Source organism: Rousettus aegyptiacus, unplaced genomic scaffold (assembly GCF_014176215.1).
Source record: "Rousettus aegyptiacus isolate mRouAeg1 unplaced genomic scaffold, mRouAeg1.p scaffold_m13_p_3, whole genome shotgun sequence".
NCBI classification, from domain to species: Eukaryota; Metazoa; Chordata; class Mammalia; order Chiroptera; family Pteropodidae; genus Rousettus; species Rousettus aegyptiacus.
In genome coordinates, this window is record NW_023416306.1 from 8,889,745 (window position 1) to 8,907,667 (window position 17,923).

Below are 17,923 nucleotides of genomic sequence, written 5' to 3' on the forward strand. Positions count from 1 at the left end.
TTACTGTGGTAACAAATACGTGTATCAGATTGTTATGTCGTGATTTCATTGTCATTCAATTCAAATATTTTCTAATTTTCTTTGTGATTTCCTTCTGCTTATTACTTGGTGATGTACACAGATATATTAAGAGTTAAAACAAAATCTGCAAATGAAGAAAATGGTACACAACGACTTGCAGATGGGACAAATTAATCCCTGGGAGTGAAGGATAAATGGAAACGGGAAGGGAGAATGGCAGATATTAACAATGCTCGCCAATATTTCAGCTCTTCTTTTGGGCTCATGAGAGGATGTCATTCTACTGCCCCTTTGAACTTGGACATGACCACATGACTTGCCGATGAAATGTAACACATACCATTTCCTAATGGGAACATCTAAGAGTGAATGTGTGAGCCATCTTCATGGTAAACTCCAAAGTCTATTGTTGAGATCATGGCATCATAAAACGGTAGAGCATCCATTGGCCTGGCATCCAGAGTGATTACAATGAACACCGCTCTCTTCAGTTACTCATACTGGGTACAGAGAATGAAAGAGAAGTGGACCTTCGTTATTTAAAGCTACCGAGATTTGGGGATTGTTTGTTACTGCTGCATAACCTAGCCTTTCCTGATTGATAAAGGTTGTATTTGTTTTTTGTGTTTCTTTTTTTTTTTTCACAAATCTAAAGATTTATTTGTTAGCTTTTTAAACACGGGGAGTTGGCATATAAGTGTTTATCATATAATTTTTTATAATTCCTATACATTTCAACCCCCGAAATGTTTCTCCATCTATCCCTTGCATTTGGGTAAGTCGAGAGGGAGTGGCTTGGCTCTTTCTCCAGCCACATTACCATCTATGGACGGGCGCTCCTCACCCTCACCCTACTTCTTTGCACCACTGTCACCATCTGGTACGTTAGGTATTTATTTGCACGTTTGTCGTCCTCCACCCCTTAGAAAGTAAACTCCTTAAAATCAGGGACTATATAACATGGGTGCCTAGGGCAATGCCCAGCACGCAGAAGCAACTCAATTCCTGTTTATTAAATGAGCACATGCAAAAGATTTTTTCCACTGGCCGTCTCTGCCCAGAGTGGACAGAGACCCGTCTTCTTCCTGTTCCACATTTCTGCTCACTTGCCCTTCCCCCAAAGCGTGCACACAATGAAGTTGATGAAAGTGTAAGCAGTCCTTTATGTAAAAGTTCAGAGATAAGCCCCAAAACCATGTCGCTGTGCAGTGTGAATGCATGTGCCTGAGTCTGTCCATCTATCTGTCTGGGGGTGGGACGAGGGGCGTTGGGAGCTGTGCTTTTAGTGTAGCTGTCTTCTTCTATTCCAATCTTGCCCAGGTGGGAGTCTGCTAAGAAGATCTGGAGAAGCCGGGACAGATAGCATCCCCACCTCAGACCTTCCCCGCAGCCTCGGGGAGGACCCTGGAGCTCCAGTTTCCCCAGAAGATGTAGGGAACACGGGCCTTGTTCCCAGGGCTGTCGTTAGCACCTTTCGGCAGCCGCTGTCCCAGTACTCAGCCTCAGGAATTCCCTGGCCACCTGGGAATGGAGACACTCTGGCTCCACCAGCCCACGCAGAAACCCAAACTCATGTAATTAGACATAATGACACATGGTGAGAGCTTCCAGCATCTCGTGCTCTAATGACACATCTCCTCCCAGCCCATCTCAGGGGCCGGTGAGGCTTTAATTAGATCTGGAGCCAACAGGTGGGAGAGCCAAGGATTGAGGGAGCAAGGAGAGAACCCTGACCTTAGAGTTCATCAACCTGTGCACCAAGTCTAATTCGGCTTCTTGACTGTGAGGCGTTAAGCAAATCCATTCATTTCCCCAAGCCTTCATTTTCTCATCTGTGAAATGGGTTATAAGTTCATACCACACAGGACCGTCTTGAAGAGCGGGAGTCCTCTCCCCCAGGGAGACTGCCGACGGGATGGGTGCCGGACCGGGGTGGAAGCGGTTGGCATCCTGGAGAGGACCTGCCAACGGTCCGTGGGTGCTGGCGAGACTGCTAAACCTCCAAAGGCCAATTTGGCCAAAGTTAGTTCTCCAAAGGCTCATCGAAGGACCACTGCCCCGTGTTACGAAATGGATTGATTTTCCAAAAACTCATTTAAAAAATAGTCTTTTTGATTATATTCCATGTACATTTTTCAGTTTGGCCCAGAGCTAAGTAAAGGTCATGAGACGCACTCTTCTAAAGCGTTTGTTATTCTTCTTAAATAATATCCTATGACTATTTCTTCATAATATCACACGAGGAATTTTCTTTTCAGACTGATTTTTAAAATTCCTTAAACTGTAATTTTCTGTTTTATCAGCATTTGGGAGATACTTTTATAGATTTTGCTAAATAGTAAACTCCACAACTTGTCCAAGCATACCGTTTGCTCAAAATGTATTTATTTTAATTACATTTTTCTATTTTGACTTCAAGTTTTATTAAAATGACACATGCACTTGGTCTTCAAGATTTATTATGAAAACAGCAGTCTCCTACCTAATCTCTCTTTGTCTCTAACACCCAGCCACCAGAGGCCACTGCTTTTAAGAAGACACAGCAGTTTCTTTTTCATTTACTTTTGCGAAATAACATGCTTATACCATTATTTCTTGATTGATTTTCAGCTTTAGATGCAATCTATCGTCTTCCTATTTCGGAAGATAAGAATTTCCTTCCCATATCATCTCCTTCCTCCCTCCCCACCTCTTCTAGAACCATCTTACTTATATGATCATATCATAATTTATTTGTTTGATAAATGTTCAGGGTTTATTGTGTGACAATGTAAACATTGTTGACAGACCAGCCATGCAGAGTACTGTGATTACGTTCATTTTCTTGGATGTCTTGCTGTTTTCTCCAGAACTGTTAATTTTCTTGTATATTTTTTTTCCTTTTTTGGTTCTTAGGTGTCCACCCCAATTCACACGAACACTCCCCCAGGAGATGAGGTCATCAGGCTACCCTTCTGCTTCCTCATTTTTCTTAGAGAAATCTATCCAGGAGCTTTCTTTGCGCTTTTATATTACTGTGCTGCATGAGATTAAACGATATTATTTTAAAACATTTCAAATTAAGAAAAATACTCGAGAATTACAAAGAACCCCATAGTCCCTTCATCAAGACACCTCACTCAAGTTTCACCAGTTGTGCCCATGACCCTCAATCTCGTGTAACTTGATGTAAATTTGGTGTGAATTACACCAGAAAGTGACCCAACCTAGCGCCGTGTTACATCTCGCCAATCTCCTTCAGCCTAGAACGGTTCCCCTTTCTTGCCTTGAGTTCCACACTCTTGACGTTTGGAAGATACCAGGGCTGTCGTTTAGCAAAAATGTTGCTCAATTTGTGTTTGCCTGTGTCCTCGTGATGAAGCGCCGATGACGGACCTTGGGCGGGAATGACGCAGGCACGATGTGGCGCTTCGTCATTCCCCTGCTCGGGGGCCACGCCACCTCGATGTGCGGACGCTGGTATTGTTAACGTCGGTCAGTTCACCGTTTGATAGGCTTTCTCCATTGTCGAGTTACTTTGTGACTTTTATAAGTAATAAATACCTCGTGAGGAGATAGCCTTCTGTACATATCCCTCTCCTCAGACCATTCATACCCCTAGTCTTAGCATTCATCGGTGTTTCCTACCTAAAATAATTATTACCGGAACAGTTGCCAAAAGGTGATTTTCCCTCTTTGTGTATTATTTGGCGTTCTACTGTAAGGAAATGTATTCTCCCTGTCTGTTTATTCGTTTATTTGTTTATAGCAATGTAGATTCATGGATTCCTATTTTATTCAGTGAGCTAGGATCCATCGCTATCATTATTTATTTTGATGTTCAGATTACACCAGATTCGGGCATAAGAAGCTCTTTCCAGTTGGGTCTTGTTTCTCCCTCAGTCTTTGATCGCTTCTTAACTTTCCGACCCAGGGCATTCCAGGCTCACCTCATACTTTCTCTGGCCCAGCCTGGGAATCAACCATTCTTCCAAAGACTTCCTGTCTAGGGGAGAATGGCATTTCGAAAACCGGATCTTGGCACTCTGTGTGCTTCTTGCTACCAAAGCATCGCTGCTCCCAGACCTTGGTGAAAAGAGCTGGAGAACACACACACACACACACGCGCGCACACACACACACACACCCCTCAGGCTTCTTCAGCGTCCTCCTTCCCATATTTGTACCTTCCTCATCAGTGAGAAACCTGATGAGGTTCGTCCACAGTAGATTACTCATCCGCTCCATTTGCGGTGTATATGACCCGGCTTCCGATCCACCAGGCTTCAGTCCTATCGGCTTTAACTCCAACCTCACAAGGGCCACCCTACTGCCCCACTCGGTCCTGCCTCAGTGACTCTCAACTGGGCGAACTGAGAAAGGAAGGCAGGCAGGAAGAAAGAAAGGTAAGAGGAGAGGGGGAGAGGAGCGGAGAGAGAAAATAGGCTGGCAGGCGTGGGATGAGTTAGCTTTAGATTTCTGGGGTTTTCAGGAATGTTTACTCTGCCTCTACCCCACCTCCCTGATGCTGCCGTTTGAGGGAACCAGAATAAAGACCCCCAAGAGGAGACTGTCAGTCTGAGCTGCAGGTCCCAGAGGTGAAAAGGAGTCTGAAGGTCCCAAGTTCTGGCTTCCTGTGGCCCTCGAAGGCCTTGCCAACTCGTCTCATACACACCGTTAAAGACTTTATGAGCTCGTGAAGTGGTGATCTGGCAAACTGATCCTCTGATGAACTGACTCAGCCCTGGTGGAGGTGGGGGGTGAAGGGTGGTCCCAACTCATAGACTCTGGGGTTCCCTCTTCTACGATCCAGAGCAGCTCCGCTCACCCGCATTAGAACAACTGGGTTTCTGGGTGGTCTTTCTCTTGACAAAATGTTTAGAAAGGTAGAGCCTGGGTGCGGGCCCTGCTGCGCCTCCCACTTGCTCCGTGAGCCTGGCCAGGCCCCCCGCCCTCCCTGGGCTTCAGCTCCCCATCCGGGAGAGAAGGGGGTGGGCGCTAAGTTCTGTGCATCTCCGCTTCGGGCACACTGCACACGTAGCAGGGGACCGGTGGGGCTGTCTTTGGCCACCAGTGCCTGGGCCAGGGTAGAGAGGGGACGCCTTCCCTTCCCTCTTCCAGAGAAACAGGTCCGCTGGCTCGGCCTGGGCCTGCAGCCAAGGGGAAGCCGGAGACAATATATCGGAATCACCCCAGCCAGCTAGGGCAGGTTGTGCAACTTCCGCTAAGCGCCTGCAAACAAGACTTTGGCCCCAGGACTCTGAACTCTGGGCAGCCTTCATCCTTCCCCCGGGACCCAGCTTAGGGGACGGGGTTGGGGGTGGGCAGGGTGCTTTCTTTGTCCTGAGGGCCGCCAGATGGCTCCAGGTCCCCTGAGGGGGGGTCTCACCAGGAGGGGTCGGAGCACATGGCTGCTGCAGGCGAGGTGGAGGGGAACGGCCACGGGGGAGGCTCTGTGTGACGGCGTGTGCGCCTGAGGCCGCGCGTGTGAGTCGTGTGGGATGCTGTACCTATAGCTGTGGCCGACCCGTGGTCGCCCACACGGGAGCGACGCTGGAGGGGTGTCTGGATGCTGCTCTGGCCCCACGCGGCTGTGTGAGGGCAAACACACACCAGTCTGCGTGGCCGTGAACCGTGTCCGCATGTGCGAGGCCACCCTGGCGAGCCGACGCGCGTGCATGTGTGCGCGTCCGCTGTTTACATGGGTGCGTGGGACGTGTAGCAGATCGCACACATGAGACTGTGCACACGGGCGTGTCTCCATGGGGGCACATGTAGGTATGTAGCTGTGAGTGTGTGTGCATTGGTGGGCGGGCGGGTCTGCCATCGGGAGTGCGCGTGTTTATGATGCCTGTGTGAGCCCCCGCTGCTGAGCCCGTGGTCTCCTCGGGGGGATCACGGTGTGCAGACGTGTGTGACGTACACGTGAGTGCACATAAAGTATGGCTGCTCAGGCGTGTGCAGGGGAGGATACACGTCCCCGGGTCCTGGGTCCACCTCGTCACATGTGTCACCCCTGTCATTTCCACCAACCTGCCGACGATTCCACACGCTTCCTGCAAGTCGACGCTGAGCCCCGATTTCTCCGCTTGCACTGGAGGGTGAGGTTGGACTAGGGGGGCTTCTCGGGCCTGCGTAAGTGCCCAAAGCACCTGCAAGCATGGGGAAATTAGAGCCTAGAAATCCTAGGATTTGCCTTGGGCCTGGGGAGAGGAGACAGGAGGCTTCGAAGTGATAGACAAAGCCAGAGACTCGGAGCCCGGGAGGGAGCACACCCAGGAAGGGCTGGAGAGACCTGCCAGGGCCTCCCATCCAGCCAGCCTCTGCTGTGGCCTGGAGGCAGGGGGCTGGCTGCAGTGACTTTTGTCCAGGGCTCTAGAAGGGAAGAAGGGAGTGGAGAGGCCACGGTAGAAGGACATCTGTGAAGAGCCCCCAATAGGCGTCCCAGGGGCACTGGGTGGGAGACAGGACTACACCCCTCTGCTCACTCAAAGGAGTCTGTCCCTGGCTTCCTTTTCCTTCCGAGGCACCCCCGGGGCAGCTGTGCTGGCATGGAACGAGCCTTCATTCCCCTAGGGCTGCCTCCGAAATGCAAAGCTTAGGCCAAGTGTCAGGTGCGCTGCGGAACAAGGCAAAAGAGATGCCCTCCCTGAATGCCTACTCTGCCTAGGTCCTATGCGAGTGGCGGGGTGGGGTTTTCTTTGCCCCTTTCCTTGCTCTCCTCTCTCCTCTCAGCCTTCGTTGCAAACGAGGCCAGGCAGAGACAGCATCGTAGCATCTCTGCCGCAAGAGACTGCGTTAGCACGAGGAAGCTTTGACCTGGAGCAGGTCACCGCAGACAGGCAAAAGGAGCTACAGCCCCATCCAGTTCCCATGTGACGTGCTCTGGGAACTGTCTTTGACCCTCTGGGATAAAGGGTCTGGGTGCAGAGAAGAGGGAGGACATTTTAGGGGGAGGAAAGTCCTCCATGGCTACTCTAAGAGTCAGGGCCAGTCAGAAAAACAGAAGGCATTCTAGGTATTTCACACAGAGGAAGTTAAATACCCGGAATTGGAGACAGAAGAGCTGGAAGGCCAAACAGCAAACGGTGAGGCAATCCGGTTTGGGCGATGGCAGGAGCTGCTGCCCATCCTGGGATGGGGAGACAGATGGGGGAGGTGGCGATACCGCCTAGGGGTGGCCGAATCCTGGCAGGAGCCACCTCAGGGCTGGAACCGTGGAGGAACGGGGTGGTTCTACAGGAGTTAAAGACACAAAAGACAACCTGTGCTGGAAAAATGACACACACACCCCCAGCCGCAAGGGGGGAGAGAGAGAGAGAGAAGGAGAGAGAGAGAGAGAGAGAGAGAGAGAGAGAGAGAGAGAGAGAGACCCCGGCTTCTCCCCTCCTCCTGCCCTCCAGTCCCCCGCCAGCTCTTCCCATTGGCCCAAGCCAGCAGGAGCCCTGTGAGCGGAGGTGCCTGGGAGAAGAAGTTTGCAGGAGTTAAGGCAACGAACTGTCCAGCGCCCTCTCCCATGGCGCACTCCCCAGGGGCCAAAAACTTGTTGGGAAAAGCAAAGAAATACTTGGCACTGTCCCCAGGACTGTGGGTATGATTCACTTTTGATGGAAGAGTTTGATGGGCTGTACACACACGCACTCACACGCGCGCGCACACACACACACACACGCACATGCACACACCTTTCCCAGTGCTCCGCGCTTCCCGAGAGGCTTCATGCCGTCTCCACCGCAGCCAGCCAAACTCAGGACAAGGCTTCCTGTGCTCGAGGCGAGGAAACCAAGGTTTCGGAAAGGAAGTGGCTTCTCTCAGGCCCCACAGCTGGACAACGACAGAGCCGGGGCTCACGTCCACGTTGGTGTGACTCCAGGACCCCCGAGCCTGGGAGGAACGTGGTAAGTCTGGTGTCAGGTGCTATAGCTGGGAGCAGGTGCCGATAATCAGTCTGGGCTGGAGGCCCTGGGTGAAATTCTGAGAGTGGCGTTGAATGGGGTGAGGCTGGCCGGGGACAGAGGCGTTGTGTGCTGTCACGATTACGAGCGGGACCTTGCAGCCCAGCAGCCTGGTCCACATTCGCTCTGCCACTCACCAGGTGTGCGACGCGACCTCCCCGTGCCTCGGTTTCCTCATCTGTAAAATGGGCGGCGTTATGAGAGCAGCACCCGCCTCGCGAGACCGGTGTGAGAAATGAGAGTTACGCATTGGCTACTTACGCGTAGGCGTTATTTCGATTTCCAGTCTACCGGTGAGGAAACCGAGGCGAAGCACCTCCGCAATGACGATGGCAGTAGAACACGCCAGAAGGCTGTGCCGAGTCCGCGGTATCCTCTCCCGCACCCCTCGTTCCCCGCCCGCCCCCGCCCCGCACCCTTCCCCTCCCTCCCTGGCCCGCACGACCCGTCCCCACTGTCACATGGACTCTCTCTCCTCCTCGGCAGCTCCGCTCCGAGAAGCCGCCTCCTCCGGTCGCCCTCCCGACCTGGCGCCACCGGCCTCCTCGCTGCCGCCGGTCTCTGGGCGGCGGCACCGTCCTCGCTCCGGTTTCTCGGCTCGTCTGCCCTGGGGTGACCGGCCCCTGCGATCACGTCCCCTCCGGTGGAAACCTGGAGTGTTTCGAGACCCCGCCCGGCACAATCGTCACCAGCGACTGGGGGTTTCCTCAGACGAGGCCCTCTCCTAGGTTAATGCATTTAGTTGGGTCGTACTAACCCTGCGGGCCAGGCACCACGACCCCGCTTCATAGAAGAGGAAGTAGGGGGTCCGTCGAGGGGAAGCCGCTTGCCTGAGGTGGCTCAGCTAGTGATGGGCAGAGCCAGGCTCCAAGGCGGGAGATTCCGATTCGGAGCCCACCCCTGACCCCTGACCGCTGCACCGCACTGCCTCGCTCGCCCTTAGCCCTCATGGCAGCCACAGCACCAGAGCCCTGCCCCAGGAGGGGGCGGTGGCCTCCTGGACTTCCCTGTCTGGCTTCCGTCTGGCTCTGTCTGGAGTCTCCCACACGTTCACTTCTCCAAGCTGGAAGACCCCAGTGTCTGAGGAGGGACCAGGAGGCGATTCCAGGTCCTCCCCATTCGGGTGTCCTCTCAGGTCCTCCCCTGGGTCCCGGGAAGGCTCCTCATCCTGGCCTCTCTTCCCACCTTCCATCCCCCATGCCGCTCCCTGGCGCCAATCTCCTCCCAGGACCCTCGACGGCTCACCCACGGGACACTTTCGCTTCCTCCTTTTCTGGAGAAGGCTTTGAGCTGCTGCAGCTGCAGAGAGGCGGCCTCCTACTTGGGGGGCTTGAAAGGCCGTGAGGGGTGGTTGTGGGCCCTACTAGGGGCCCAGGGCTGAGGCCTGTGGGGCTGGAGAACTGCCTCTGTGGAGAGCAGGGTGCCAGGAGCAGTTCTGGGCCTCCTTGCCAGACACTGGACTGAGCCGAGCCCTGTCCACGTGATCAGGCACCCCCGGCACCTATACGGGCTGGCACACAGGGAGACCGACTTGGGATTTTTTAAGATGGAGCCGTGCCTCTCATATTTCTTGATGACATTGGAGGGATGCATCTTCCTCCTTTCCTTCCTTCGACAAATCTGTCCTGACACCTTACCTACCAAGCAGTCCCTAGCGGAACGAGAAACCAAGGCTCGCTCTCGGCCCGTGAGGGTCTCGCAGTCGACAGGGATGGTCGGCAGGGTCAAGGGGGGCAGACCCATAAACAGAAAATCCAAGAAGGAGAAAAGAACACCCAACACCAAACGGAAGATTTGGAAATGCTTCTGAGGTCTCTTCCCACAGTCGATCAGAAATGTTTACACAGAAATGCTTCCTCTTTACGACCTGACTTCCTCTCTCTCCTTAGAGCACTCCGTAGCTCCCAGCTACTACGGGGTACAGGCCAAGAGCAAGGCCGAAGGTTACGCTGCCGCCGCTTCTCAGTGCAGGTGTGCCGTACGACTCAAGGGACGCCATTCATTCCATTCAGTCTAAGAGGACGGCACCTGGTTAAATGATCCAGCTGTGAGGCCAGGCCTGGGTGACACTTCCGGCTCGGCCATTTTCTGACGGCGTGACCCGGAGGAAGTTGGTTATCTTCTCTGAGCTGCGGCTTACTCATCCGTAAACTGCAGCTATTAGTAGAACCACAATATCGTGTTTTTATAAGAATTCGATGAGATCATTCATGTAGAGCACCTGGCGCTCTCTAAATATGAAGTACTTGATACAGGCCAGCTGTCACAATGCATAATGCTATTCATGATAAGGGGTCTGCGGGCACCTGATCCTGCCCACGTGTGTGTCTCTAGGGGGCGTAATCGGGGAAGGCTTCCCAGAAGAGGTGACATTGGAGTTGGATCCTAAAGGAGAAGGTGGGGAAGAGCATTCCAGGCAAAGGGAAAAGGCCAGACATGGTTGCAGAGTGGGGAGTCGGAGCAACCTGGAGGGGTTCTCGAGCCTCTGGGGAGCCGGCCGCGTGAGGGCTGGGCCTGAGCGCCCCGGGCCCCTGGCTGGGGCTCGCTGCCGCGTCGGGGTGGGTGGGGGCTGCCCGGCTGGGTCTCGGAGATGCCGGCAGCAGTTTCGGGCCTCTTGCCCCTCTGCCCCCTCCTGTTTCCGGGCCTCCACTTCCTTCCTCTGCACAGACCACAGAGGCGTTTCGGAGGAAACTGCTACTTATTTTAGCAGTGATCCCTGGACACCCCCACCCACAGCTGCTCCTGAGCCCCGGCCCCTGAAGAGGCACCAAGTCATCCTCCGAGCCACAGCCTAAAGCACTCAGGGTGAAGAACAGTTCCCACCTGCTTCCCGACAGCAGGACGAGGAGCCCGGCTCTCAGAGCTGGGAGACACGGGTTCGAGCCCAGCTCTGTCGCTAACTCGCTGTATGATCCTTGAGTCCCTTCTCCTTTCAAGCCTCGGGTCCCCGTCTGTGCTGTGGGACTGGCAGGAACCAACCTCTGGCTAGAGACGGGGTAGAGGTAGTCTGGCTAGAAAGACCCGAGAGACTCTCAAGCAGATCGAGTTTGGGGGTGGGGGGGCAGCTAGAAGCTTATACTTTGGAGACCCGTCTTTTAGAAAAGAGGAATCACAAATACAAATTAACTTATAAAAGTGAATTTTTTTTTTTTTAGGAAGGGCATGTGCAGATGAGGAGCCTGAGGCTTAAGTTTCTTCATCATCATGACAAATCTGCCTTTGGAGAGGGGTCCCCGAAATCATCAGGAGATAGTAGGGAAACTGAGGCTCAGGGAGCAGATGCTACCAGCCCAACATAATCACATAGCCGACATGTGGCAGGCTAGGGTTTGAACGCCGATTTGTCAAAAGGCAATGTCTATGCTTTACACACTGTTGTGACAGTCTCCATAGCCCCTCCGGGGTGAGGAGGGCATTGGGGAGGAGGGAGGAAGGACAGAGTCACGGAGGCAGGAGGATGCTTGTGGGAAGGAGACGGAGCCAGGACTTAGCGAGTCCCGGGTGTGTGGCCAGGAGTCGTATGCACGAGGCTGAAGAACAAGCTCCTTGTTTTCTGTTTTCCTTCCTGGGTTTCAAACCCCAAACAGCAGCTTTGATCCTGCTGGGGAGGAGTCTGCGAGGGGCGGGCCTGCTTGCGTGCCCGGGCGAGGTTAGGACACAGGGGCCTCCGTCAGAGACTCAGCCTTCGCCCCTCTCACCGGCCTTCGCGCTGGGAAGCCCTTGGCAAGGCCCCAGAATGGCCCCGTGCGGCCTCCTCTGCTGCCTTCCAGCTGTGACGACTCAGGTCTCCACCAGCCGGGCAGGGAAGAGGTGGGCCTCAGAGTCACCCCACTGACCAGCTCTGTCCTCCCCTGCCAGGGAGAGCTCACTGACCTCCGCATGTCCATCCACATGTCTGTCCACCCTCGTGCCCATCAATGAGTTCGTACGTGCAGCACTTAACCCGCTCGTGCCCCGCCCGCGTCCTCCCCACCCACCTCTGAGGTCCCCTGCTGTGCAGTGCCTGTCCCCACCCCAGAGGGCATCTTCCTACCCCAGCTCGCACTTCTCCACTTCCCTGCCCCGAGCTTTCCATGGTACCACAGGGACTTGTCCATCTTCTCACAGGGCACCCAGAAGTGCCAGGACCGGAAACGTCCCTGGAGGAAGCCCGCAGCCGGCGAGGCACGGGGGACGGTGAGGAACACTGTGGCTTGCCCGTCGCTGTGGGGACAGCTCCAGGGGCAGTGCGCACGGTCGCTCTCAGTGGATTCCCGGTGGGGCTGAGTCCCGGGGCCCACCGAGCAAGCTGCTCGTTTGCACACCCCATTGGCCTTTCTCCCTTCCCTGTCACACTTCACCCCCCCGCTGACCTCTTTCCGAGGTCATCCACCTGCGCCCATCACCCACCCCAGACCCCTCCATTCATCTGTCCGCGCGTGTGTCCAGACGGCGAAGGCTCATGCCGCCCACTCTGCCAGGTCCTGTGTAAGAGGCGCGGGCCCGGCCTTGCCCTCGAGGGCCCACGGACTCGTATAGGTGGACGTGGGCTGACGGGCGGGTGCTGAGCCCCAGCGCCACCCGGTGAGCCGGGGCCAGGGGAGGGTAAGCGCTGAGCTAAGCCACTTCCTGACCGAGTGAGTTGTGGTTCCGCCACCCTTGGCTCGCTCCTGCAGGTGACTCTCCAAGGAGGCTCGCAGCAGCCTGTCCCGCGTCCAGCGGGAAGGAAAGAGAAGGGGAGGACAGAGTCAGCACTTGTACTCGCAGCACGTGAGCTGCTTTACGCATGTTAAACGCACTCATCTTTCCAGCAGCCCCGCGCGGCAGAAACTCTTCATCTGAACTCCATTTCACGGATGGGGAAACTGAGGTCCCAAGAGGCCCAAGAGGCAGAGTTGAGATTGGAATCCAGGCGGTCTGACCTCAGAGCCTGTGGCTCAGCCCCTGTACCTCACTGTTCGTGGAGGGGCAGAGGCAGGAGGGGAGTCAGTTCGGTGCAGATGGACGGATTCGGATGCACTGAGGGTCTGGGAAAAGGCGCATTGGCAGAGGAACACACAGTTCCACGCCAGTGTGCTCCCACGCGAACGAATCCACACACGCCACGTGTGCACGTGTCTACGCGGAAATGTGTGTTTAGCCCATGCACACATGCCCACCTAAGTGTGCCCACACACGTGCCCTGCACCCTCGGGGACTCGTTCACACGCGTGTGTATGCGTCAGGGCAGCCACAGGCTGCCGCCCACACCCACGTCTGCACGTGTGAACGGGCACCGGCGTGCGCGCACACCCACAGACAGACGCACACGCGTGCACACCACACGTTCGTTGGCACCCGCGCTTGCCTCGTCGCCGGTAGGGGACGCACACGGGAACTCACGTGCGTGTGCCTTCGTGCACACCGGCACACACGGGTACACACTAGTGGCCGGTTGGAATTCTTTGCTTAAAGAAAACTTGTGACTGTATTAAAAATGTAGGACACATCGGCCAAATAATTAAAGCGAGGAGCGAGGCGGCGGGGCTCCCTGCCACTCTCTCGGGGCCGCCCGTGCTGGGCTCTGCTCGGCGTGGCTGCGTCCTATATATCTGAGGAAGAGGCACTTTATTACAGTAATTTATCACCCCCATAAATGTGGCTCCTCCGAAACACGGAATAATTTGGGAAGAAATATGTTTTAAAAATTAAAAATGCAGTCGGCATGCGCCCTGTCAGGTCTGCGGGGAGACATCTCTGCACCTCCGGTAACTGCCCGTGTAGCTCTAATACCTACAACTTCCATTATTTAAAGTGTGATTATATTTTTCCTGCTTGGAGCTCTTTGTCAGCTATAAATAAAAGATAAGGGTGAATTGTTGCGGGGCCTAGTAAGCACTTCCATTATTGGTACTTAAGGGGGCTTGGGGATGGAGGGAACGGGCAGGGGGTGGGGAAGGAAGGGAGGCCATTGGGGAGGTACCGGCTGGGCCCCGAAGCTGAGCTGTGGGCGTGGGTGAGCCCGGCCCTTTTTCTGGCTGAGTCTCCCTTGGACTCCAGAGCAACTTGGCCCCGTGAACCTCGGTTCTATGGCCCCCATCCCCCACCAACCAGAGTGAAAGGCATCCACAGGGGTTGCTTCCTGCAATGTCTCCCTACATGCCTGAGCCCCTCCTGGTCTCCCTAGGGACTCCACAATTGTGGGACACCCGGGGGAGTAGGGTCCCCTAAGAGAAGAGGAGTCATCCACTTGAAGATGATTGTTTTTCCACGACTGGGAGTTTTTGCTTCCGAGAGAGTCCAGAGCTATGGCTGGGTGAGGAAGGGGGTTCACAAGGGAAAGTGTGTGTGTGGGGCGGGGGGCTGTAGGTGGTGGTGGGGGGACTTTATTAGCCAAAGCAGGTCATTGGTTCCTGAGTCATAGAGCTTTTCCAGTTAAATAGAAACTGGGAAGGAAAGGACACTCCAACAACAATCAGAACGGAAAACAAATGTGCTTGTTTTGTCAAAAGGAGAAAAGGAAGGAAGGAAAGCTAAAAAACAAAAACAAAAACAAACGGGAAATAATCGCTTTGTCCCTTCTCCTGGAGTCTTGCCGTTTTCTCCAAACCTGAAAGCTTGGGTTGGTGTCCCAGCTCTGCCAGTTCATAGATATGTGACCTAGGACATGTTTTTGTCCCCACTTCCCGAGCCTCAGTTTGCTCATCTGTAAATCGGGTAGAACAGTGCCCGATTTCCGGATTACTATGGCCATTGAATACGATGACACATGGAGAGCATTGGGGCTGGCTTTGCTGCCCTCCAGGTTCTCGGCACTACTGAAGAAATAAAGGCAGACGGGGGTCCAGCAATCGTGCTCCTTGGCACTTGCCCAAATGTTGAACACGTTACGTCCACACAAAAACCAGCTCGCAAATGTTTGCAGCAGCTTTGTTCATGGTTGCCAAAACTCGGAAGCCAGCAAGATGGCCTTTGGTAGGTGGATGGATAAATGAACTGTGGTACCTCCAGACGACGGAATACCATTCAGTGATCAAAGGCGATGGGCTATAGGAATGGGAAGTATTGTGTGATGTGTATGGAGTTCCAGTTCAGGAAACTAAAAATTAAAAAAGTTCTGGAGAGGGTTGGCGGCGATGGTTGCACGACCAATGTGAATGTCCTTAAGGCCACTGAACTTAAAAGTGGTTAAAATGGAGAAGTTTTCTGTTATGTGTACTTTACTACAAAAAAAAGAAAAAGAAAAGAAAAAAGAAAGCAAGGAATGAGCTTTTAAGCCACGAGAAGTCATGGAGGAAACGTAAATGCATGTGGATAAACGAAAGAAGCCGGTCTGAGAGGCCGCATAGTGCATGAGTCCGACTATGGGACATAAGGGAAAATGCAAAAACTTCAGCGACAGTGAAAAAAAAAAAAATCAGGTCGCCAGGGGTAGAGAGTGGGGGAAGGGTGGGTAGGATGGATCCGATGGAGCAAGGGATTTTTAGGACAATGAAACTCTTCTGCCTGGCGCCATAATGGTGGATGCCTGTCACTGTACCTCTGCCGAAACCCTTCGAATGCACGACCCAAAGAATGAAGCCTCATCCAAACTACGGACAACAGGAACATGTCGATATGGGCTCATCCGTTGTGACAAATGCGCCACGATGTTGCAAGAGGTAAATAACAGGGGAAATGGGATTGTATAAGAACTCTGTGTACTCACCGCACCTTTTTAAACCTAAAGCTGCTCGGAGAATTAAAGCCCCTAAAAATAGACATGAAAACAAAAGCTCCGAAAATGTATCGTAAAAAAAAAAAAAAAAAAAACATGGGACAGAGGTCGAGGACAGTGGCCTTGTCCTCAGCACGCGACACCGCAGAGAGCGTGGCTGGAAGACGTCGTAGCAATCATTCCACCCTGCGTTCTCTAAACACTTTGTTTTCCAAGGAAAAAACGTACAGGGCCCCCAGTACACTTAAAAAGCTCATTATGACCAGAGCCAACTGGATGGGATCAGCAGACGGGTTTAAACCGGCTCAGGCTACATACAGCCTGTCGTCTGGGGCTCCCTGACCGTACCTGTCCACAGCTCCCCGGGCGGGCCTGCCTTAGCCACGCTGGATCAGCAGAATTTGTCTGAGCTGCATAAACTGCTGCAGCCGATTCAGACCATGTGGAGCTGGTACTGGCTGGGTGCATTTGTCTATTTAATTGGCTGAAATTAGGCCCGAACCTAGCGTCAATGGGCGTGCCCCAAACAGAGCCCCAAAGGGAAGAGGAGCGGAGATGCCATTTGGGGGTGATCAAACAGGAAGTCGGGGTGGCGCAAGCTGGATCAGACTAGTTGGGACAAATGAGCACGTTGCTGCTGAGGCTGCAGACAGAGCCCTTGGCCTCCTGCCCCAACCCCTGGAGCACCTTCTCAGAGGCCTAGGGCTCAGAGACACAGAGGCATTTGGGTTGGGCTCAGAGAGGATGAGGGAGGTGAGGGGGAGGAAGAGACTCTCTAGAGAAGACGGGAGTAGGGGGTGGGGGGTGGGATGGGGCCCACGAACCGCCCATTTGAGGTCTGCGGTCACGAATTTTGAGTGAAACCTGGCAGCTCAGCCGTGTGATTATCTACAGTCATATTCACGTGCATGACACGGCCTGGGTATCCAGGGTCACCAGAGGAATATGATGACTCAATGATTGGGCTGATCAAGGTGAGAAATGAAGCCAGAAGGGGACCATTGTGGGGCGGGGGGAGCCAATGGTTAGTGAGACGGGAACAGGGCAGTCTCCACGAGACCGAGAATTACAGCAGTGGTGGCACTTGAACAAGGGGCCGGATGGGTAGGAGGCAGGCGTTGGTGTCGGGTGTTCACAGAGGTGGAAACGCGAGAATGGGTGTGTCAGGTAAGAGCAGAGAATCACCACTCGAATAGGTAAGCGATCAGCGTTATTGAGATTCGGGGTGGGGAGTGATTCAGAGATATGGAGAATGGCGGCGTGGACTCAGAGACAGCCCCCACTATGGCCAAGGCGGTAAATCAGAGCCATAGCACGTGCCGGGAGGACGAGCAGAGCAGAGCCATCCTCAGAGACACGAAGGATGCAGGATGCTCCCTCCACATCCCCGTTCCGTGCAGCCGTGGAGCCCCTGCAAAAACCAGATGGATTGTGGCCGCCGATGGTGAATTACCACAGGCTCACCTGAGAGGTAGACCACCCACAGCCGCTGTGCCAGATCACCGCAGCCTCTGGCACTCGGTACGTGCCTACTGGTCTGTAGAATGTGTTATTTTCTATCCTCAACAGAAAGGAGGGTCAGAAGCAATTTACTTTTACTTGGGGAAGAAGGCAGATGACTTTCTCCAGATGATGATAACTCTCTTTCTTGGTCACAATACAATCTGAAGAGATCTTGATGGTCTGAACTGGGGTAGCTTTGCATCCTGTCAACTTAGCGAAGCAGAAACTACACTTCCCAGAATCCCCTTCCCTGCATAGCTCTTGGGTAGTCTGGGTCAGGAGACAAGACATTTTGCGGGAGACTTGGAGGGTGGAAGCAAAGCCGCAGACATGTTCCTCGTACACCTCGGAGGCGGGTGCCCCGGCGTGAGGTGCTGTGGCAGCCCGTGCATGCGCTCACTCAGCCGCTGACTCACCTTGTCATGAGGCAGCAGCTGGGTCTGCAGCTTCTGCACCTCCTGCCACTTCTGGAGGCGAAGTGTCAGGCACTACTATTCCAGTGCTGGGATTGTGGCAAGACAGGCCGAGTTCCTGCTCCTGTTGACCTTACATTGGAGGTCAGAGACAGGGATAGAAAATGCTTCAAACACCAGTTCTTCCTATGTAGACTGTACTTTCAACCCTGTCCCAAACCACCTCCCGGTACAGTATGATCCCACTGGTTGCAGTGATCAGCTTCGTTCTAATCTCTCCCTCTCTGTCTCTCTTTCCATCTTATCTCTGTCTCTTCTGGGTTTGCATCTGTAAAGAGAAGAGTCTGGAAGGACACATTCTGAGCCAGTAGCCATGG

At 53.9% G+C, this 17,923-nt stretch overlaps 2 long non-coding RNA genes across 3 annotated transcripts; one reads left to right on the top strand and one right to left on the bottom strand.

Annotated features, from left to right (window-relative positions):
* Positions 1 to 8,265, bottom strand: LOC107506653. 2 transcript variants are annotated; one of them, XR_001595972.2, is made up of 4 exons: positions 7,686 to 8,264; positions 7,046 to 7,236; positions 6,034 to 6,152; positions 1 to 521 (listed from the first exon to the last, which is right to left on the bottom strand). It is a non-coding gene; the product is annotated as an uncharacterized LOC107506653 (long non-coding RNA). The 2 variants fall into 2 exon arrangements; XR_004950053.1 differs by lacking the exon at positions 1 to 521 and adding an exon at positions 2,763 to 4,373 and having other exon boundaries at positions 7,686 to 8,265.
* Positions 8,266 to 9,926: 1,661 nt separating this feature from the next.
* Positions 9,927 to 13,781, top strand: LOC107506652. The gene is made up of 4 exons (XR_001595971.2): positions 9,927 to 10,861; positions 11,111 to 11,765; positions 12,063 to 12,131; positions 12,611 to 13,781. It is a non-coding gene; the product is annotated as an uncharacterized LOC107506652 (long non-coding RNA).
* The last annotated feature ends 4,142 nt before the right edge of the window (positions 13,782 to 17,923 follow it).